A 23,523-nucleotide genomic window follows, 5' to 3' on the forward strand; every position below is an offset into this window, starting at 1 on the left:
AACTGTGACTGCTTCTATACCATTCCTTATTCTCATGCTTAAATTATTTTATTTCTACAATATGTTTCAAGATACGACCTCACAGTGAGGCAAAATTGGCGGCACTAGAACATAACAAAGAACTATGTAAAGGTCTCTATAAAACATGTTTCTATGTTGCCTTATTTGCCTAACGATGAAGCCCTACGTCGAAATATGTTGGAGAAATTAAGTAATTTAAGCAAAATAACAACGAAATACTATTTTGTAGTGCATGCGGTTTACAGAGTACTATGCAATCTGTCTCAGACACGTATGCACGTTTGAAGCAGCAGGCACTGCAAATGATCTACGCCTGTCTAAAATGGTAGATGTATTCGCAAATTGCGAATATGATTAGAAATCAGCTGTACAATTTATTAGTGACACGCGAAAATTTGTGTCGGACGGGCGCTGGAACATGCATTTCCTCTTATCACGAGAGGTCGCTTTAAGCACTTTGGCTGTACGTGCACGCGTCCTGGACCAATCCAAACCTCCGTATGTCATCGTATCCACATCCAGTATTCACTCACTTGCTGTGGTTCTTGCAGAGGGAGAGACTATATTATTATTGCCGTAGCCTGTCTGGGAGTATAATATTTTACGATGCGCGATGAAATGTCCTTCAGACACGCATGCATGCATACACAGAGCTTGGAAGCGGTGACATGTGGAGGTTTGGTACAGTCGAGGAGGTGTGCATGTGTGGCTGAATGGTTAATTTTCAAACATATCTTCTGTTTCAGGCAGCTATGGATAGTATGCAATGTACATTTCATAGTAAACCGTAAAATACGAACACTAAAAGTAATATTCAGTGCCTAAATAGGTCAGGCAGTAATAATAAAGTCTTTCCGTGTGGAAAAATCAGAGCAATTGTGCGAGTACAGGACATGGCTACGGTGACGTATGGAAGTTTGGAGCGGTCCGGGACGCGTGCACGGGTAGCCGAAGTATTTATGACAACCACTCACGATAATCGGAAGATCGAGTCCTTGCACGGCACAAATTTAATGCCTCATTGACAAGCTGTACAACTGATATCCATTAGCATTTGCAGCTTGTGAATTCTTCTTCTGATTATTGATAGATTGAGCGCATATCTCGCGCTGTTATCATGAATAAGTTGCCAGTGGCGAACTTGTCTGGGTTGCAGAATGACTCTTACTACAGAATTCAACAGTGCTCACAGATCAAAACTTTTGCACATCGCAAGTTGAAGAGGAATTTTTATGGCTGGTAAACCTCTACAGTTTGGGGAACGTGAATCGCCTAACGGCCCCATACGAAGCATCACTGAAACTTCTTGCCCTCTATTCCGGACTGCCTCTCCTGAGAGACAGTGTTACGGAGAATGGTTTGACTACAGCTTGTATTGTATTGTATGTTAACCGGGGACATAGAAACGACGGAGAGGCTCCGTCCCCGACGCAGCCGCAATGGTTCACAAACCCCACGACAACTACCGCAGTCCACTGCACCCCTCCGCCGCCCCACACCGAACCCATGGTTATTATGCGGTTCGACCCCTGGTGAACCCCCCCCCCCCCCCCCATCGAACGTCTCACACCAGACGAGTGTAACCCCTATGTTTGCGTGGTAGAGTAATGGTGGTGTACGCGTACGTGGAGAACTTGTTTGCGAAGCAATCGCCGAGATAATGTAACTGAGGCGGAATAAGGGAAACCAGCCCGCATTCTCCAAATGGAAAACGGTCTAAACACCATCAACAGACTGGCCGGTTCACCGGACCTCGGCACAGATCCGCCGGGCGGATTTGTGCCGGGAACCGGGCGCTACTTCCCCCCCGGAAATCCGTTCGTTAGACCGCACCGCTAACCGGGCGGGCTGACTACAGCTTACAGAAACTCTCCAGAAATATTTAATTCTGCTGTTCCACTACTCGAACCCAGGCGTTTGCCTTAGAATCCCCAGACAGTAAGAGTGTTTTCCGTCGAAAGACACGGATCAGCAAACAGTTTCCATCTATCAACCGTTGGTGTACTGTAAATACTTAAAATTGTTCTGTCCACTTCAGTATCATACCCACTGGCAGAGACTGATGATGTCTGCAACAGTAGGGACCACCGTGAGTCCCCTTGCACTACTACACTAACACTGGCGACCGGAGAAAGAAAAAGAACGACAAAGTTTCATTTCCATTCCACGTTAGGTCATTATCGTCGCTGAATACTTTTAGGGCCAAGAAACCACCCAGGACTTTTTTAACAATTTGCTACGCCTTTTAATTTAAGATAAAAAGAAAAAAACTGAAATAAGTTGCAGAGAACAGGATCTCGATCCCTCCGAATGTGTGCTGTGTTACTCGTTGCACTATACCACTTATTAGGAAAAAATGTGAATAGTCTATCAGTTTTTGTTTAAAATACGTCCATTACATGTTTCATCCCCTTTGTGCCCATATCAGTTGTCATCGATTTTCTTTTATTCTGTGTTGCCATTTGTTTTTGGTTGTAGGACACTCATTCGTTTGCCGGCCGGAGTAGCCGGGTGGTTCTAGGCGCTTCAGTCTGGAGCCGCGCGACCGCTACGGTCGCAGGTTCGAATCACGCCTCGGGAATGGATGTGAGTGATGTCCTTAGGTTAGTTAGGTTTAAGTAGTTCTAAGTTCTAGGGGACTGATGACCTAAGATGTCAAGTCCCATAGTACTCAGAGCGATTTGAACCATGGAATGATCATACAATGTTGATCGTCGGTGAAGCAGATGCCAGACTGAGATTCATTGGAAGAATCCTAAGGAAATGCAATCCGAAAACAAAGGAAGTAGGTTACAGTACGCTTGTTCGCCCACTGCTTGAATACTGCTCAGCAGTGTGGGATCCGTACCAGATAGGGTTGATAGAAGATATAGAGAAGATCCAACGGAGAGCAGCGCGCTTCGTTACAGGATCATTTAGGAATCGCGGAAGCGTTACGGAGATGATAGATAAACTCCAGTGGAAGACTCTGCAGGAGAGACGCTCAATAGCTCGGTACGGGCTTTTGTCAAAGTTTCGAGAACATACCTTCACCGAAGAGTCAAGCAGTATATTGCTCCCTCCTACATATATCTCGCGAAGAGACCATGAGGATAAAATCAGAGAGATTAGAGCCCACACAGAGGCATACCGACAATCCTTCTTTCCGCGAACAATACGGGACTGGAATAGAAGGGAGAACCGATAGAGGTACTCAAGGTACCCTCCGCCACACACCGTCAGGTGGCTTGCGGAGTATGGATGTAGATGTAGATGTAGATTTGAACCACTCATTCGTTTTGTATGGGAAGCCTGATGTGACTTTTGTCCGAGCGAAATGAATTACTGTTCCGGTATCAAATACAAACAGCCACTGAGACAGTGAGTTTAATCATTACCCACCGATATTTGCCAGCAGAACCAAAAACGTGCGGGTAACTGTATAAGAAAGACTTCTTGAAATTGTAGAGACTGGTGTTGTGTACTTCTTCCATTATTTCCGCAAAGACGTTTATTAGAGAACACCAGAAAGCAGGAGGTGGCAATGTTCGCCTGTAGCTGAACTGTACCGTTTGTATCGGTTTTTTGCAAGGCACAGTAAAAAAATGGTTCAAATGGCTCTGAGCAGTATGGGACTCAACTTCTGAGGTCATAAGTACCCTAGAACTTAGAACTACTTAAACCTAACTAACCTAAGGACATCAGACACATCCATGCCCGAGGCAGGATTCGAACCTGCGACCGTAGCCATCGCGCGGTTCCAGACTGTAGCGCCTAGAACCGCTCGGCCGCTCCGGCCTGCTACGAGGCACAGTACATTTATCTGATATTTCGTGGTATTGTAACTTCAGAAGTCAGTTCTGACCTCAGAGCTGATTATGTCGAGGGCGCTGACATTACAGAGACGTAAGGTACGCCAGAGGTCAGATAGGTGCCCGGGCCTCTGCTGGCTAGAACACAGCCGGGCAGCTGCTGCGCCGTCCATTGTCACAGCTGGCGGGGGGCCGCCGAGCGTGACAGCTCAATTCCTGCTGCCGGAGCTATGGGGCAGTACTACTGTCAGCAGGTTTGTGATACTGTCGCCTTCCCTTCTTGGAGTACCCTACACGTACTCAGACAGTACTATCGTGGCCATTAGGCGTCAGAGGGGCAAGTCAAAACCGTACTTCGCCATTCCCAGATTGGACCGTAGGTACAATGTAGCCAGCACGGGTTAAAAAAAATGGCTCTGAGCACTATGGGACTTGACGTCTATTGTCATCAGTCCCCTAGAACTTAGAACTACTTAAACCTAACTAACCTAACGACATCACACAACACTCAGTCATCACGAGGCAGAGAAAATCCCTGACCCCGCCGGGAATCGAACCCGGGAACCCGGGCGTGGGAAGTGAGAACGCTACCGCACGACCACCAGCTGCGGACAGCACGGATTAGCCGCGCGGTCTTGGGCGTCTTGCCACGGTCCGGGCGGCTGTCCCCGTCGGAGGTTCGAGTCCTCCCTCGAGCATGGGTTTGTGCGTTGTCCTTAGCGTAAGTTAGTTTACGTTAGGTTAAGTAGTGTGTAGGCTTAGGGACCGATGACCTCAGCAGTTTGCTCCCTTAAGAATTCACACACATTTGTACATTTGAACATAGTAGCTCGACGTCTTAATGTAATTTTCGAGGTCGTTGAGGAATTAGCATCTATATACACCGAATTCGGTATTGAGGTGTCACTTGTCACTTGGCACTTGACAGGGAAATGTGAAGGAACTAATGACAGCAGAAGTAAACTACGCCACACATCGTATGGTGGTTTGCGGTGTGTAGATAGAGAAGTAGATGAAAATAGTAAGAATAACTGGAATATGCAAAACATATTATAGGCGTTATTGGCTGCAGCATTCGTGTAGAGGTGGACAGATTAGCACCTATATAAGAAAAATTTGGCGGATGAAAGCAAAAGAGTCGTAAGACCAACATCATAAAAATAATAATTCATCGCTAGTATCAGTAGAAGACAACAGGTCGGTAAACTCACAGATGTTAATATTTTTAATTTCTCATGTACTCGTAATAACAGCAACTATCGTCTCCGAAGAGTCACTGTTTACTGTAGATATTTGTATTAGCCAGGAAACAGAATTAAACTATCTTACCTGTAGATTTATATACGAAGTTTGTACAAATGTAAGTGCAGATGTTTCTATTGGTGACTGAGGATGGTGTACTGAACATCATTACATCAGTATTTAGGTCATTTGTAGACTAATAATTAGAGCTATTATAAGTCCTCTGCTTTCAGGTTCTTTAGTAGCTGCAAGTACATGTGGAAAGATCAAACAATTAATGCTTATTTTCCCCTGGGCAGCAGGTCAGTTCAAGCATGACTGCGTGGACGCAAAAATATTAGTCTATACTGACAGTCATAGTCCACTTACTGGCACAGTACGACTGTGCAGTAACCCCCAGGTCGTAAGTTGTGACGTGTTTTTGGATAGACTGTTTGATGCAGAGAAAAAACAGTGGACACAATGATATGTGTGCAGATTAAGGTAACAAATATAAAATATCTACACTTATATCCGTTACACCTAGCAGGTTTTAGTTTATTAGTTGGTATGTGATATACATCCTGTGCCATCTACAGCATCGTGAATTCTATGCTTGTTAAGTTAATATTTCCCTCCTGTCTAATGAAAAATATTTTAATTTATTTGCGATGTAGCCCCCTAAATCGGTGATAAAATGTACATAAAGCAGTAAAAAGGAAAGTAAAATGTAGATTACTCTTCTTCGTGTTTTGTAGAACCAAATTTTACGCTGTAATTTTTCACTGATTTACCCTAACGAGAGACCGTATTGACTGCATATTTATCTGTCATTAACTCACATTAAATTATTTCAAAGTTTGTTAGTAAAAGTAAATTTGCGCTAATGAACTTTACTTTGCAGTTATCCCGCCTGGTATAAGTCACGGCTACGATCTGTTAATACTGGCGTCAGATTAATGTCTCTCATCGAATCCTATGAGAGAGTAGCCACGCAAGTTAATGTAAATAAAAGTGCTCTGGATCAAAGGGCATCAATTCGATCCTACTCGCATGATTGTAAAGCACTATTGTAACCGTATTTGCACTCATTTTACAGTTCAATAATGTTTGGTGAGTGCAAGAGATGCAAAGGAATATAGAGTTCTATGATCATCTACGTCAGCGATTCCAATACTTTTCCTCTGTGGAACACATTGAGAATCTTGGTATTTTCATGGAACACTTTGATTATGGGAAAATGCGGCGGCTCGGGGTTTAATTTCTCGTGTCTATTCGTCGTTGTCACTGTGCAGCCTGCAAATTGAAATTCACCTACCTCAGAATGGCGTCTGCTCAGTGTCCCTTCACTCGGCATCATAGATACTTACAAGATTATGTAAAAGCAGCGTTGATAATAACACTACCTAATATCTACAGTTACTGAGGCCGCGCAACTCTAGTTATGAAAGGAAGTTCTGTAGAAATACTGTGATCCAATTTTATCGAGCAGTAAGAAAATGCATTGGCTTCTGGTCAATAATGCTCGAAATTTCCAAACAATAATGTTTATTTTGTCCTTGATAACCAAAGAAAAGTACTATTCAGTCAACATTTATACTACTGGCTATTTCATTCCAGTTCACGATTCATACACAAATTTCACACGCACAGCAGTCAGAAATCTGTCCAAACCGGACCCAAATTAAACAACGTTTTCAAAGTCATTAATTTCACCACTAATACGAGTTATTACATTCAGTCCTTCTTGTGGATTTCTAAAAAAGAAACTGCTTGCCAAAAATGCACAGTTGTTGAATACTGAAACATACAATGCGGATTCTACGAAGGCCAATATTTCACACGCGAACATCTGTTCAACAGATTTAGTCAAAACCTCTGAAATTTCGCCAAGCAGCCCTCAACAACAACTGCTATCGACTTAGCTCGCCAATAACTCAAACACTAAGTAATTCTTCATCTTACACATTATTTTTACTGGCACTAGTAACATGAACGTCCGCGTTCAAAGCTAGCGAGCGACTCTCTTCTTCCAAACTCACTTCCAGTATATCTATCAGGTAACGAGCGGGAACCGTATCAATTCTGATTGGCTGAGCATGCTGGCTGCCAATCAGAATACTCGCTCTTGATCATCCTCGCGCCAAAACTGGTCTGCACCAATCCTTACATACAGACGCATCAACGGCAATCTGACATACAAATATTACAGTAACGTTTAATAACCGAAAAGACAATAATTCTGGAAATATTCTTTAGATACAGATTTTACTCCAGCTGACTTTCTGGCTGGTCTGTTACAGTATCAATCACACCTAGACACACGTCATCAGCAAAGTGGGTAAATCCCATAGCATCATTTTCCCACGACAGGCTTGTGTAACTCTTGCTGGTTACGTAAGACGGTATATAATACAATACTGAAATTTGACGAATGTCCCACACACACACTCGCATTTACTCACAGACTCACATAACACATAATAAAATAAATGCTGATTTTATTAGTTCTTTCTGAAGTTATTCTAGATTTCATACTACGAAAATGTAAGGTATCTGAAATTTTTAAATTAAATTTCAATTAAATAATTCTATACCCTGATACGTCAGGTGAGTATTTCAATTGACTACCAAAAACAAGTCATAAATGTTCCCAGGTGAATTTCCTTTCTTAAGTGTAGTTTTTCTAACATTAAAGTAAGTTTATCTATCTCCGAAAATATGCCCGCTAGGAAGCTGAGATTTTCACAATGCCTTTCTATTGACAACAAAGTGCAGTATACAAATTTGAAAGCGATTGCACAGAAACTACTATCTTTCATTTAGATTCTAATAGTTGGTAAATGTACGCCTTCAGTAAGAGACACGGAATAGCTTTCCCATGGCAGGCAGTGACAGATGCACGTGTGTCTACCGAGCGAAGTGGCGCATTGGTTAGCGCACTGGACTCGTATTCGGGAGGACGACGGTTCAATCCCGCGTCCGGCCATCCTGATTTATGTTTTCCGTGATTTCTCTAAATCGCTGCAGGCAAATGCCGGGAAGGCTCCTTTGAAAGGGCACAGCCGACTTCCTTCCCCGTCCTTCCCTAATCCGATGAGACCGATGACCACGCTGTCTGGTCTCCTTCCCCAAACAACCAACCAACTATACAACATCCATCGACGTCAGAAGGACCAAGGGAGGAAGTGGAAGGAACCCAGATGCCAACCCGTATGTCGCCTACTCCGCAGCAACAACAGCAGCAACAGTCCCACGGAATCCAGACGCAAGATAACAATCAGAACGAGATGGACGTGGACGCGAACATTGTCCCGACCGCGGCTTTCCTAGCAGAAGGTGATACGACGCTGGATTGCCTCCCACATTCGGATACGGATGTCCACGTTCGAAAGCAACGTTCGCCTCGACGACGCAAGCGACGTCGGCGGACCCCTTCTGACGATTGCCTCCTACACACGGCCGGTCAAGAAAGTGACATCTCGTCAGACGGCATGGGTGCTGCGCCTGCTGAGGATCTAAGTGGTGTAGACGGTTCACTTGCCCATACTACGAGTGCCCGGTTACTCCTTGCACCACAGATGCAGCAGGTCGCGTCGATGGATGGCGCTCCGTCTACCTCTACCAAAGACGACGTGCGTGAGAGAGATTTAGGTGCCGATCAGCTACACAGCATCGTTTTGCACCCACTGTGGTCGGACGATGCCGAGGAACTTCCTGGAGAGGGCACGGGTGACAGGGGAGGGGGGGGGGGGGGGCATTGGGGATGCCACTCCTAGCGTGAAAGACTCATGATTTGTAACGGGTTCGGTGGGTCCGGCATCTCTTGCGGTTATCTTCGATTGCAATGGCGTCTACCCTAGGAGAAGAGGCTAGGCAGCACACCTTTCGCCTTGCCACAATCAATATCAACGAGATAAGGGCACCACACAAACTGACAATGCTACAACGCATGCTCGATGCGGCGGACATCGACGTAGCCCTCTTGCAGGAAGTATGTGTCGCTAGTTTCCCTGACTTCTACGGATATACCGCCCACATCTCCCACGCCTCTTCTACCGATTGTGGTGTGGCTGTCCTGCTACGGGACGGCTTGGCGGCTACGGACGTACTGTACTTACCAAGTGCAAGAGCCATAGCAGTAACTGTCAACGGTATACGACTCATCAATGTATATGCCCCTTCAGGATCAGGGAGACGGAGAGATCGGGCCCGCTTTTTTTCGGAAGATATTACGCCTCTATTTATGGGGCGCATAGATGATATGGTGATCGGAGGAGATTTTAACTGCACATTATCTCCGTCTGATCAGCAGCCACATCACACCCCGTGTGCGGAATTGGAAACGCTAGTGCGTGATCTCCACCTGATCGACACGTGGCGCCACATCCATGGCCCAGCTCCTGGTTACACCCATTATACAAGTCATTCATCAAGTCGGTTAGACAGGATTTACGTCACAAGCACCCTTTCGACGGCGACGAGAGGAGCAGAGCTGTGGCCCACTGCGTTCACCGACCACACAGCCTATATTTGCACCATTGCACTCCAACCTGCACGTGTGTGGCGCAGTAGCCACCCCTGAAAACTGAACGTCGCCCATCTGGACGAGTCGGCATGTAAAGGTGCTATCGAAAAGTCGAGGAAGCGTCCTTACAGCGTCGTGGTCGTTACCGATCGACCCTCAGTTGGTGGATTGAATGTGCGAAGCCTGCTCTTAGGCGCACCTTCATGGCTTACGGCCGGGAAGCAGCGGCATGAAGGAGGAGCACGGAAAACTTTTATTACACCGTCCTACGGGAATGTCTTGCTATGGAGCCCTCACCAGACAGGCAGATCATAGGTAATCGCGCGAAAGCGCAGCTCGTCTTCTTAGCACGCCGTCATTTACAGGGCGCTGTTATACGGTCGCGTGCTCCAGACATGATACAATCAGAAAGGCCATCTATGCACCACGTGCTCCTAGAACGCAGGAGGCGCCGTAGGACACTGGTAACCGACATGATAATGGACGACGGTCAACACGTGGTAGAACAAGCAGATATAGCAGAAGCCTTCTATGGGCATTATCCTCAACTTTATTCAACAGTGCTCCCTGATATGGCGACGGTAGACACCGTTTCAGCACATGTCCACGGTACAGTTCCACCAGACATGGTACCGACTTTACTGGGAGAAGTGACAGAAGAGGAAGTGCTCGACGCCATTGGTAAAGGTGCTCCCCATAAATCACCAGGAATCGATGGATTACCATTAGAGTTGTATCGAACCTTTAAACAACTGTTGGTACCGTGTTTGAAATTTGTCAGGAATTGATGTCCCCGGGTATAACATTGCCTGCACCGTTCTTGGAAGGTCTGATTGTCCCCATCCATAAGCCGAAGGGACGGAATCATGTCCGCGATTATCGCCCCTTAACGTTATTGAACAGCGACTTCAAGATCTTTTCGAGGCTGCTATCAGAACGTATTCGCGGCACACTATTGCACGTCCTGTCCAGCGTTCAGACGTCCTTGGGGGGACCCAACAACATCAAAACTGCGTTATGTCGTTACAGAGATCTCATATCCCTTGCACGGGTGAGACGTTTGCCGGCAGCCCTGGTGTCTATCGACTTTAGCCAGGCTTTTGACCGTGTGGGCCACACTTTCCTCACGGCCGTTGCACCGCATATGCGGATGATTTGATGATCGTCATACGTGAAGCTGACGACATGGCCGCGGCTTTGGACTGGATTGCAACCTACGGTACAGCTTCTGGTAGCCAAATCAACGTTGACAAGTCCGTCGCCTTGAGCATCGGGATTGGGCTACCGCAGGAACACATTGCTCCCTTACGCTTCAGTGATACTGTACGCTGCTTGGCTTAGATTTCATGAACGACATGCGACGCGCGACGACGTTCATTTATCGACGTCTTCTTAACCAAATTAGGGCCGGAATTGCAAATCAGCGCTTGCGATCCCTCAACATCGTACAGCGGGCGTATTATGCCAATGTATAGCTTGCGTCCCGCATACCGCATGTCGCCCAAACGCTACCCATTCCGAAACCCTTGGCTCGTAGCATTATGGCAGCGCTGGGATTCTTCGTCACCGCTGGTATGTTACTGAAGATCAGATACGTATCTCTTACCCTCCCCAAGGAAAAAGGTGGTCTCGGCCTAGTTAACGTCCATGATAGGGCCATTGCCCTCTATGTTAGCTCACATTTATGTCTGCTGCGCCGTTGTCCTACGAGCCTCACGAGTCTGCTTCTGACGGCACTACGACCTGCTTCACTAAGAGCGCCAGTGCCATTACAGGACATTCCAGCGCCTCCTTTTATATAGGACGTTTCTATTTAGAACAAAGCTATTGCAGTGTAGCCCTTACGACACCGCGAATGGCCACAACTCGACGCCTATATCACGACATGCTGCAACGCCGCCCCCAAAATGTGGTCGAACTAAAATACCCTGACGTAAGATGGCGCGTGGTGTGGAAGACTGTACACGATCCTATGCCTGATTCCGATGTTGTTTCCCAATGTTACGTAGTCGTTAATGGGACGCTGGTGACGCAAGAACGTCTCTACAATATTCACATGGCAGAATCTCCCAATTGTGTGGGTTACAATACAGTAGATTCTGACGAGCACCGCCTCAGCTGTGGAGAGGCGGAACCGGTTTGGCACCTTGTGCGCGAGATGCTGGCTTATCTCTTGCGAGTTAGGCCGGAGCATATATCTGCAAGCACGTTATTGTTTTCGGATGAGACATTTTACCCTACGACTCGAACCAACTCTGTCACCTGGATACGTGGACATGCGGTCCATTACCTCTGTCGTGACGGACACAAGAACTTACTTGACTTCTGGCTCTATTTGCAAGAAAGACATCATGCTATTTCCGGGAATACCAGATATCGACAATGCTTCGCAAGCTACCTCTGGAGTGCCTTTCACAGCCCGCCGTGTAGCTAGAATGTTCCTGGCAGTGGTAGATGTCAGAACGAACTGCAAACGATCATATATTGAACAATCCTTATCAGTGGGCGCAGTCGCTGGGAAGCCTAACTACGAAGTGGTGGCTTTATTTTCATGTTATTTATGTTTACTATATTCGATGGTGTCTTCATTCTGTTTTAGTTTTCCAGGCTTGATTAACCATGACTGTTCGCACATTGATATCTATATAAAGAAAAAAAAAAAAGAAAAAAATAAAAATAAACAATAAAACAAATAATTAAGAAAAATACCTTCCGCACCCTGCTAGAAATACCCTTGCCCCATTCCTTTCATCGTGTTTTTGTGGGTTAATGCACACACGTTCGTCCCGTATACTATAGTTTCTTCACATTTTCGATGGGGGGGGGGGGGGGGGGGTGGTTACATATAGTTAGGAAGGCAACGCCTGAAGAGGTAAGAGTTCATTTTTGTTTGGCAGGGACACAAGTGGCGGTGCCCCGTAGGGATGGCTATGATTTTGTTTTATTTCTTTTGTTAGGGGGAAAAAAAAAAACAACCCAACCCAACCACGTGTGTCTCCCCGATAGGCCGCTAGATGTCAGCCCCCGAAGTTACATACAGCAAGCTACCGTAAAACAAACGTTCGTTCGGAACAACTTGCGACGCTACAGAAAGGTTAATAGCACTTTAAAAATTAAGGAAAATTGTTTCATTCAGTGATTACATCAGTTTGAAATAATAAGTAGTAACCCATAAATCGTAATAAGAAACAAATAAAGTAATAAGTATCGTCAAAATATCGAGAAAACAAGCCATGTTGTTAACAGTTTTTCGTGCAGCACTCTTTCACTTCTCATGGAACACCAACTTTCCGTGGAGCGCTGTTTGAGAAACCCTGAACTAGATGTTCAAATTAAATAATTTAGACAAAACACGCAATTCCACGGGAAAATGCCGCTAGCAACAGCTTCTCAGTAATACGTTCGTAGTTTTTTCCCTATAATATAAATGGAATGTAGCTTATGTCTGCTCGGTACATTTGATAACCAGCGACGTTTGAAACCGACTTCGCGAACTCAGCATCACTCGAAAGAGAACAAAGCTGAACTGAAGACAGCGGTCAGGAAAGTCATCACCAGACTGCACGTAATTATCCAGGACTAAATTATAATCCCCTCGAGCTCGAGACCTTTACCTTATGCTGGCAAGTGCTCTACCGACTGAGCTACCCAATCACGATTCGCAACCCGTCCTCACAGCTTCAGTTCTGACAGTACCTCTTCTGCTACTTTCCAAACTTCACAGAAGCTCTTCTGCGAACCTTACTGAACTAGCACTCCTGGCCTAGCTCTAGCTCAGTCGGTAGAGCACGTGCCTGCGAAATGCTAAGGTCCCGAGTTCGAGTCTCGGTCCGGCACATAGTTTTAATCTGCCAGGAGGTTTCATCAGCGCACACTCCACTGCAGAGTGAAAATCTCATTCTGAAAGATCCCCCAGGCTGTGGCTAAGTCGTGTCTCTGCAAATCCCTTCTTCCAGGAGTACTATTTCTGCAAGGTTCCCAGAAGAGCTTCTGTGAAGTTCGAAAGGTAGGAGAAGAGGTACTGGTCGAATTGAAGCTTTGAGGACACGTCGCGAGTCGTGCTTGCTTAGCTCAGTCGGTAGAGCAGTTTCCCACGAAAGGCAAAGGTCCAGAGTTTGAGTCTCGGTCTGGCACACAGTTTTAAACTGCCAGGAAGTTTCATACCAGCGCACACTCCGCTGCAGAATGAAATTCGCATTCTCTATAAACCCCTCTTTGGTGTTTCTTGGAATGATGGCATGGGAGATGGTTGTTGATGGCCCACCCCTCTAATAGGATCCTGAACTACGTCATCTGGTTAGATTTGAGGGCAGCAATCATCTGGAAATGGATTTCCCCTTCTCCCACCCAATCGTTTCCGTTATCCAAAAACTAAACGCCTCCCGAACAGGCCGTGAAGGCCGACTGGCCGCCGTGTCATCCTCAACCCACAAGCGTCACTGGATGCAGATATGGAGAGCCATGTGGTCAGCACACCGCTCTCCCGGTCGTATATCTTTTTACGAGGCCGGAGCCGCTACTTCTCAGTAAAGTAGCTCATCAATTAGCTCACAAGGGCTGAGTGGATCCAAGTGCTAGCTCAGCCTGGCAGCGCTTATCTTTGGTGATCTGACTTCCTGTCCTTTACCACTGCGGCAATGCTTTTGGCCGTTTCCATTATCACATGTATCAGTGCTTACCAGCTCATCACTGCACAATGGTTTACACACATGCGCAGATGGGATGTCTCTCTATGACTTGTATGCGTCATGTTGAGATACATCAATGGTCAGCAAGGCCCCCAGATACGTTCCTGATAGAACACGTGTGGAACCAGTTTGGACATCATCTCATGCGTGGAACCAGTCTGGACATCAACTCCGTCCAGGGCCAGTATTCGGAATACCAAGAACCAGTTGCAACAGTGTGTGCGTGATGTGCGTGACACTCAGTTATCGATAGTATATGCCCTGTGTATGTCTCTGTCCCGTTGCTGAGAAACTGGAGGACGCCAGGCTGCAAGAGGGAGCGCGAGCAGCGGCGGATGGGGATATAGGGGAGTGCACGGCAAATAGAAGAAAAGGGATTTGGTGGCAGTAGTGTGGGAGTTGGAGGGTCGGCATTACCTGTGATGTGTGAGCGCTCCGTTGGGCCGAACGTAGACGGCCTGTAGATTTTTATTAGCGCCAGCTGGAGTATTAACAAGGGGAGGCCACGACGTTCGTACACTAGTAGTACTCCACGAGGACAACAAAATGTGCAAGCAGTAGCGCGTACTTCTCAAGCGTTATGGAGAAAATCGCAAGATAATTTCGATCGTCAAATATATATCTGTGGGTGGCCATTTTTACTTTGACGGCACGGTAGCTCAGCGTGTACGGTCAGAGCGCTGGCTGGTCTCCGTAATAAAAAAAAAACTGAGTGGAAGGATCAACAAACGAACATCCGCAACGACCAAATACAACGATCAACAATGAACAAAATTTTTTAAAAAAAGTGGTTAGCGTTCAAGCCCCGTAATCGCTGGGTCGCTGGATCGAGTCCCGCTCGTCAGTTTTTGTTTTTTTTTTTTAATTTCTAACACGGTCATTTCCTTTACTACTTATATTACAACTGATGTAATGGGAAAAAATACGCGTAATCGGATGAACTTTTATTAAATTTACAATGTTATTTGGCAGTCTACAAATTTTTATTATCACAAATAATATAATATTCGTAACTACCGACTATTAAACGGCCAGACGCATAAAGTGATACTGAAAATATATGCTTGTCCGTGATTTGAGAAATCCCTTATACCTGGAAGGAGCCCGAAACGACTTGTCACCTCCAAATTTTGTCCGGCACAGACGGCTTTCGAAAGATGTACAATTAATCGTCGCTTTCTACATTACGAGTACAAGTTGCGCGATCGTTTTTTTCGTAAGAACATGAAAACCAAAGTTAAACGGCACCAGCTGCATTGAATAAATGCTATGTTTCCGCACACGCAAGATCTTTCGGGGTTTTCCGTGGAAAAACAAACCTCGTTAACATTTTCAAAAATCTCTCTTTTAGCCGATAATTTGTAAGCAAACCATGCATAACGCAACATTTCCTTAAATATCGGCGCAGATTATTGGCCATGCAGTATCGAGTGTATTTTAATAACATCTTCACGAGAATGAATTTTCAGTATCACTTTATGCGTTTGGTCGTTTACTAGCCGGTAGTTATGAATATTATGTTATTTGTGATAATAAAAAATTGTAGACTGCCAAATAACATTGTAAACTTAATAAAAGTTCATCCGATTACACGCATTTTTCCCATTACACCAATTGTAATATTAATAGTAAAGAAAATGAGTGTGTTAGAAATAAAAAAAAAAAAAAAACCTGATTAGCAGGACTCGATGCAGCGACCCAGTGATTACGGGTCTTGAAAGCTAACCACTTTTTTTTTTTTTTTTTTTTTTTAAATCTCATTTTGTTCGCTTTTGTTCGTTGAATCTGCTCGGGACGGACGTCATAAGACACCCGTTTAAGTTCGTTGTTGATCGATTAACTCAGTTTTTTTATTACAGAGGGCAGCTAGCCCTCTGACCGAACACGCTGAGCTCCCGTGCCGTCAACCACTCGGCTGCCGGCGCTTTGTGGTAAAGATGGCCACGCACAGGTATATATTGGACGACCGAAATTATCTTGCGATTATCTCAATAACGCTTGAGAAGTAAGGGCTACTGCTTATGCTTTTTGTTGTCCTAATGGAGTACTACGAGTGTACAAAGTTTGCAGTAAATCCGCGTTCCAAACGTCGTGGCCTCCCCTTGTGACAGCTACCCGATTGTTGGAGGTAGCGAGCCTGCCAATATTGTGGACTTTAGCGTGAGCCCTTTTATTTAATTTACAGATGGAAAGAATGGCAAACTGCCACCCCTAGGACAGTGCTATCACATTGTGAAATGTTCCACTTCGTCCCTGTGCTCCGTAAAGTGTATGCGAGTACAGCGACTGAGGTAACAAGAGTTTTGGAGCAAGCCTACCTTCCGCCTTCCGCTCGGAACTTAAACGAAGTGTACATTCCAAGCCCTTATCGAGCTCCATTCAGGAAGCTATTGAGATCTGAGAGAGAAATCACGGAACGTAATTCCAATTTCGTAAATTACATAACTCGACGCGTCGATCTACTGGCATACGAGCGTAAACTGCTCTTTAACGTGCGCCAGAGTAATATAAATTGCATGGGAAACGGTGGACTGGTAATAAATTGAAATATATTTCTCGCGGACTGCTGGTGCTTTTCATTTCGGGGCATTCGCGACCGTTCGTTCCGCTAAGCCGGCAGACGCGCTATCGGCAGCGAAGCACGAGACGCTCCCTACCGTCCCCATTGAACTGGGGACTCCCCGTGGCGCCCCTGGTATGGTGTCGGGCTTTCACTTGGCGCCGACAGCGACAGGCAGCTCTTCCGCTGAAGCGGCGCATAATTGGATTTCTCGGAGGGCGCACAGCTGAATGAGCGCGGCCAGCCCGAAACCACTTGTCGCGGCGCGACGAGACGAGGCCGAGACGGGTCTCTGTTTGCTTCTCCAAGGCGCCAGGCTGCACTGAACTGCACTCGGGCGCTTCCGCATGCCCTCGCTCTCTCACACAGCTGCCGCACCTCCATTAATAAATTACGGCGACGTACACGTCGCTACAACTCAGTTTTGCGCTCTGCAAATGTGCTCTCTGACGTGGTCGTAGTGTCTCCGAAAGTATCAGCATGGATTTCGGAAGCATCAGTCAAAAGAAACACAGTTCGCTCTTTACATGCGCAACATGTCGCTAATCGTATTATGGGCCAACAAGTTTTCAAAGGCCATACCACTGTTATACATAGTACTGAATTCTCCGTCGTTTGCGTAAATCAAACATTGATTTCTACTATTACAAATATACCAAATGGATTGCTTCAGAAGGAAAGTCCTATGTGCATCATAAACTACTCTTTCACGTAGTGGAAGTTGGCTCAGATTTCACTTAACACTTTCGGGCAATACATAAAATTGTTTCAAATTATCCGTCACTTTCCGTGCCAGTCATTTTACATGCACTTACTTTTTAGCTTTTAACATGTGATTAAAGTTTCCGCATTTGGTTCTCTTTTAGAAATAGTCCCATCATAACATTCATACGATGTGAGAATCCCCTTGTCTTTCAAAGTGACACAGTAGATTTTGTGTGTACAATTGTGAACATTTCAGCGGATGGGTTGTTCTCATCAGATCCGACAGCAAATCAATGCTGACAACCATAGTTCAGGTATACACAAGCACGTCGCAGGCGGAAGTGAAGAGAAAGTGCAAGTATATATAAATATTGAACGAGTAATTCATTATGTACCATGTGATGATAATCTAATGCACATGGTGGATTGCAATGCCATTGCAGTGAGAAAGTAGGAGAAAGGGTGAGAGGTGGTGTGAGCTCCCTCTCATATTTCTATCTTACTCTGAGTAATTCGATTTTCCGCTTTAATTGCATGCGGTGAAAGTTGCTATTCCTTCACATGCGGACTTCCCACGCACCGTCTCTCGTCACCCGGGTCGTCCGGTGACAGGCGGGCACTCCTGATCTTGAAAGGGTTAAGCCGACGGGTGTGAGGGAGTCTAGTGGATGCTTTCCAGACGCCGACATTGTCATAAGAGCGGGAGCAACACGCCCACAGGGGCCTGACGGAGCGGCTGGGCTAGAGATTCCGTTACTTCGCAGAAACTTAGCGAAAACACTTTCTGGCGGGCTACCAGCGAGGCGTGGGAATGACTTGTGTTCCAAGGCAGTCTTGGCGGGCAAATTCCCGCGTTTTCTGCAAAATCGTAACTGTGATTGGCTTGCTCAGAGCATAGCTCTGTGACGTAGCAAAATCGGAGCAGAAATTGGCGCCAAGAATCTCCATTGGTGGAGTGGTGGTGCTTCGGCAATAGAATGAATTTTCCGCCGGTTTTCGAGTTGCTTATTGGAACATTTAACCACGGCCACTGTCGTGGGGGCGGGAATGTTCTGTGTTCGGCTTGTACGGGTGCTCTAGAGAGAGTCGGCTCTCGCCTTTCGGTCGGGGTAGGTTACAAGACTGAGCTCTCGCTGCTCTGGACAGCCTGCCTTCCGTTGGCTATCTAATATACTTTCATTTTTAATTGTAACTGTTTGACGAAGTTGCTGAAGTTTCGACTTCAACGTAACTTACCGAGTACAGTTGGCAATTGAGCATTCTGCGGCCTATGTTGTCCGTCTTGAGCAGTTTTGAATAAAGTTGACTGTATCGGGGTTACTGAGTGACTTCACTTGTTAAATCAATCACTGTACCGTACCGTCAGTGATTGTGTGGCGAGCCTTCTTCGTCTCCCTCAAAGGCGCATTTATATTGATAGGAAGTATTTAGTCTGGAACAACCAGACCAGGATAATTTGTTTCGGGCTATACTTGCGACATTATCATCATCATCAGACAGTTGTGGGGAAGGCGGATAGTCTTCTTCGGTTCATTGACAGAATTTTGGGAAGATGTGGTTCATCTGTAAAGGAGAACGCTTATAAAACACTAATACGACCAATTCTTGAGTACTGCTCAAGTGCATGGGATCCAAATCAGGTCGGATTGAAGGAGGACATAGAAGCAATTCAGAGGCGGGGTGCTAGATTTGTTACTGGTAGGTTTGATCATCACGCGAGTGTTACGGAAATGCTTCAGGAACTCGGGTGGGAGTCTCTAGAGGAAAGGAGGCGCTCTTTTCGTGAATCGCTACTGAGGAAATTTAGAGAACCAGCATTTGAGGCTGACTGCAGTACAATTTTACTGCCGCCAACTTACATATCGCGGAAAGACCAAAAAGATAAGATAAGAGAGATTAGGGCTCGTACAGAGGCATAAGGACAGTCACTTTTCCCTCGTTCTGTTCGGGAGTGGAACAGGGAGAGAAGATGCTAGTTGTGGTACGAGGTACCCTCCGCCACGCACCGTATGGTGGATTGCGGAGTATGTATGTAGATGTAGATGTAGATGTAGGACGGGACGTCGAAGCAACCAGCCATCGCTTCCGGTACGCCAGATCGTGTCCTTTCAGTAATATATGTCCGCAGCACCGGCAGGTTAGGGAATTTGCTCTGTTATAATCAGAGCTCAGCAGAGCGCCCCTGTTCCCATCTTTCCTTACGTGGTTCAGATCGTGTCCTTTCAGTCATATATGTCCGCAGCACCGGCAGATTAGGGAATTTGCTCTGTTATAATCAGAGCTCAGCAGAGCGCCCCTGTTCCCATCTTTCCTTACGTGGTTCTGTCTTGGATGTTCATTGCCTGAGTTGTCACTACCATAACAGCAATTAATGTTGGGTTAGCTCGGTGTTTCTCTTAAGATTTGAGTTGCAAGGAATTGGCTCCACATACCACTTGGTCATAAATGTCACAATCTAGTTTTTGGACAACCTCAACTTCACAGCATTTATTGGATTATCGAATTTTGATGTACTGTAAATGTTTCATGTGTTTTGTTTACTATTTTGAGTTTAGTCATAATAAATCAAATTGTTATTTTGGACAGAACTTTCATTCTGTTAATCGGTGTTGCAGGTGCCAAACTTTTTTCTACTCCACTTGCAGGGTCGATTACAGTCAGTTCGCGTTTCTTCTTAATCCATGTCAACAGCAAAAGTCGGTGTTAGAAAAGAGCGGGCTCAGAGCATCATTTCCATATGAAGATTCTAGAAGAATGTAGTGTTAAATACACTGCTAGCCCCGGCACCTCACAAGGGTTACGGTAGAATGTGGACTTGGTCGTAGGTATGAGAGGAGAGAAATACTGTTTGAGTTCTGCAGTAAGTTTCAGGTGTTAATACTGTATACTCTACTCAAGAATCACAAAAGGAGGAGATATACTTCAAAAAGGAGTGGAGACACTGGAGGATTCCAGCTGCTTTACATTAGAGTGTCACAAAATTTCGAAATCAAGAGTCTGACTGTATGGAGTACCCAGGAATAGATACAGATTAAGATCAAATTCAGTAACGATGAAAAGTAAATTGCAAGTTAAGAAAATCGACTAGGAGAACCAGTGAGGAAGGAAATGGGATACTGAAGTTCTCAGGGATGTAGAGATACGCTTGAAGTGCTCTGAGGCTATAGATTCAAATGGCTGAGCACTATGGGACTTAACTTCTGCGGTCATCAGTCCCCTAGAACTTAGAACTAATTAAACCCAACTAGCCTAAGGACATCACACACATCCATGTCCGACGCAGGATTCGAACCTGCGACCGTAGCGGTCGCGCGGTTCCAGACTGTAGCGCCTAGAACCGCTCGGCCACCTCGCGAGGCTATACGTATTGCGATAGTGAAGCTAAGTAGGCAGTTCAGTTGAAGATGAATGAACATCTCAGTAAAGGGTAGTCACAGAATTTGGAAAGAAAGACATAAGTACAAGGAAGGTAACTGCGAAAAACCATGGGTAACAGGAGAATTACTTCAGTTGATTGACGGAAGCAGCAAGTGCCAAAATGTTCAGGGAAATTAAGGAAAAGAGGAATACAAGTCACTTAGGAATGAAGCGAATAGGAAGTGCAGGGAAGCTAAGGTGAAATGGCTTTATGAATACATGAAGGAATCGAAAAAGAAATGATTGACGGAGGAACTGACTCAGCATATACAAAAGTCGAAAGAACCTTCGGTGAAATTAAGAGCAAAGGGGAAACATTAAGAGCGCAATGGGAATCCCACAGTTATACGCAGAGAATTGAGCAGATAGGTGGAAAGAGTGCACCGAAGGTCTACATGAGATGCAGAAATTGTCTGATGACATGGAACACGAGTTGATATGGCAGAGATGTGGCATCGAGTGTTAGTGTCAGAATTTAAAAGAGTTATGGAAGACTGCAGATAAAATAAGGCAGAAGGGTAGATAACATTCCGCTGGAGTTTACTAAATCACTGGGAAATTGACAACCAAACGACTGTTCACGCTGGAACGTAGAATCTATGGGACAGGCGACATACCACCAGACTTTCGGAAAAATATCGTCTGTATATTTCCGAAGACTTCCAGACCCGACAAGTGCGAGAATTATCTCACAGTTAGCTTAAGAGCTCATGCATCCAGATTGCTGACATGAATAATATATAGGAGAATGGAAAACAGAACTGAGGATGTGTTAGATGACAATCAGTTTGGCCTTAAGAAAGATATAGGCACGAGGGAGGCAATTTTGACGTTTTGGGTGATAATGAGGGCAAGACTAAGGAACTATCAGCGGTCGTTCATAGGATTTGTCAACCTGGAAAAGCGTTCGACAAAGTAAAAAGATGCAAGCTGTTCTAAATCCTGTGAGAAATAGGAGTAAGCTATATGTAACGGTGAGTTATATACAATGTGTACAGGAACCAAGAAAGAACTGGTGATTGCTAAATAGAAGAAGTTACGGAATTGTGCTACCTTGGAATAAAAATGACCTTTGACAAACGGAGCAAGGAGGACATGAAAAGGCGACTGGCACACGCAAAAAGGGCACTCCTGACCAAGATAAGTCGTCCGTTGTCAAACATAGGCCTTAAATAAAGGAAGAAACTTCTAGAACGTCATATCATTGCATGTTAGTGAATCATAGACTGAGGGGAAAATGGAACCGAAGAGAATCAAAGCGTTTGAGCTGTGGTGCTACAGAGGAATGTTGAAAATTAGGTGAGCTAATAAGGTAAGGAATGAGCTGGTTCTCCGTGGAGCCTGCGAAGGGTTGGTCATACAGAAAACACTGATAACAAGAATGGACGCTACGATTAATTACATTACGATGATTTCGTTAATATTAATTAAATCATCGTATCGCATCGAAAACTTACGAAATAGCTTGTCTTGGCAAAATCCGAGTCTAATTTTTGTGTACTAGGAATAAAACGCACTCTTTTAATACACAGGGCGTTTAAAAAAAGTATCGTATATTGCTACAGAAGATAGTATCGCTGAAAATTCGAAAAGTTGGTATAATTATATCACAGGAAACCTATACCTGTTGACAGTGAGCCATTTTACTTGTGACCAATGGTGTGTAGTATGGGATGGTGCAGTCTTGTCGATCGTCTGGTGCCATTCATTCCAGGTATCTGAATGGTTGCCATTTGCAGGAAGTCGATGGCTACCCTTGCAGAAGGAAAAGACTGTGGTTTATGGATGACAGGGGCACTACCTCGTTTTCTAAGGACCGTGCTACAGCACGTAACCCTTAAGCATCAAGGGCGATAGACTGGTCGAGTTCTTGAACCTGGATTTCTGACTCATCGACGTTATATACGAGTAGTTCGTTCGACGAGCATGTGACCAATGCATGAGACGCAATCCCTATCGAGAGGTGTGTATTTGAAAGAGTGCGTTTTTCACTGCGAAAAAAGGCTGAAGTGTGTGTGGCAGTGACTTGTAGCACTATCTATACACCTAAGAAACAGGCGGCTGGGAATGGGAGAACAGATTTGACCATTTTCCATGAGGTGTTGGCTTACAGACTTATTCGTACAGGAACTTTTATTCTAGTTTTCTCCAGTACTACCTTCTACAAGAATATATAAATATATATGATCTGTACTCAAAACTTAACGGGAATTTTTTAAGATCAGAGGCTTCATACATCCGATTTTCAAAACTTTTTCATCTTGTTGGTACGCATGTTCCTGATGAATGTTTATAATTTCAGATTTTTTAAAATATTTAGTTTATTGTTAACAGTTAAGATTGTTAACAGTTAAGATTATAAGTGTCTTCGCGCGCTCGGCAAATTTTTAGTTTAGAAAAAGATGGATCAAAGAAGTAGCGTTAAATGCTGCTTAAAAATAAAAAAATAAAAAAAATAAATAAAAAGCATATCGCATTCTAAATGTTGACTGTGGCTTTTGGTGAGTCTGCTATGAGTAAGAAAACAGTTTGTGAGTAGTATATACGTTTCAAAGAGGGTCGAATAGACTTTCGAGTCGACGACCGCCGTGG

At 45.1% G+C, this 23,523-nt stretch overlaps 1 long non-coding RNA gene across 1 annotated transcript in view; it reads left to right on the plus strand.

The window, feature by feature from the left end:
- Positions 1 to 23,523, plus strand: part of LOC124594947 — a 527,967-nt gene that overhangs the window by 417,763 nt on the left and 86,681 nt on the right. The gene's annotated exons all lie outside the window — the stretch shown is intronic.

This window comes from Schistocerca americana, chromosome 2, assembly GCF_021461395.2.
Source record: "Schistocerca americana isolate TAMUIC-IGC-003095 chromosome 2, iqSchAmer2.1, whole genome shotgun sequence".
In the NCBI taxonomy this organism is placed as follows: Eukaryota; Metazoa; Arthropoda; class Insecta; order Orthoptera; family Acrididae; genus Schistocerca; species Schistocerca americana.